This window comes from Hippocampus comes, unplaced genomic scaffold, assembly GCF_001891065.2.
Source record: "Hippocampus comes isolate QL1 unplaced genomic scaffold, H_comes_QL1_v1.1 C16643080, whole genome shotgun sequence".
NCBI classification, from domain to species: Eukaryota; Metazoa; Chordata; class Actinopteri; order Syngnathiformes; family Syngnathidae; genus Hippocampus; species Hippocampus comes.
Genome location: NW_017835645.1, coordinates 1 through 634, shown reverse-complemented (window position 1 = coordinate 634; position 634 = coordinate 1). Strand labels below are relative to the sequence as shown.

The 634-nt window shown below is 44.2% G+C and overlaps 1 long non-coding RNA gene across 1 annotated transcript; it reads left to right on the top strand.

The window, feature by feature from the left end:
• The first annotated feature begins 17 nt into the window (after window positions 1-17).
• Window positions 18-308, top strand: LOC109508822 (uncharacterized). Its single transcript, XR_002166789.1, has 2 exons — window positions 18-140; window positions 231-308. It is a non-coding gene; the product is annotated as an uncharacterized LOC109508822 (long non-coding RNA).
• Window positions 309-634: the final 326 nt, after the last annotated feature.

The window sequence follows — 634 nt, the reverse complement described above, 5'->3', positions numbered from 1 at the left end:
TTTTTTTTTTTTTTAACCCCTCTTCGCTTTTCTGTTTCAGGGGTATGGCTTCACGCGAGAGCAGAGTTCAAATGCCTTAATTATACACGGGACGGTGCCGAAAGCGCGCGAGGTGCTGTCCAGGTTAAAGCCGCAAATTTGTGAGTGGACCGGCAACAAACTCGCCGCGACTTGAGGTGCCCGGATGCTGCCCCTTCTGAGCCGCGCCGTCCCTGTTTTTCTCGTCGAAGCGCCCCGAGTGCCGGCGGCTTCAGGAACCGCGGTGAAGACCGAACCCCTCGGGAAGGTCCGCAGTGCCTCCAACGTCCAAAAAGATGGCCACCCGTGAGTCACCCACATGAATGTTATAGCTTCAATTGCCACATGGGAAAGGACGTCACTTTTCCTCATCATATTTGTGCTTCATTTACACAATATTTAAAGATTTACGACTTTATGCACATAATATTGCAACTTTAGTCCTATTATTTTGACTTCGGAATATGCTCATTATGACTGAAATCACTCAATACTTTATTCTTGTGCTATTTTGACAAATTATTGTGTGCTAATTCATATTTATTCTCGTACATCTTCACACACACATAAGATTACAACTTTATTTTCCAACTATTTTGACTTAATTCACTTTTTT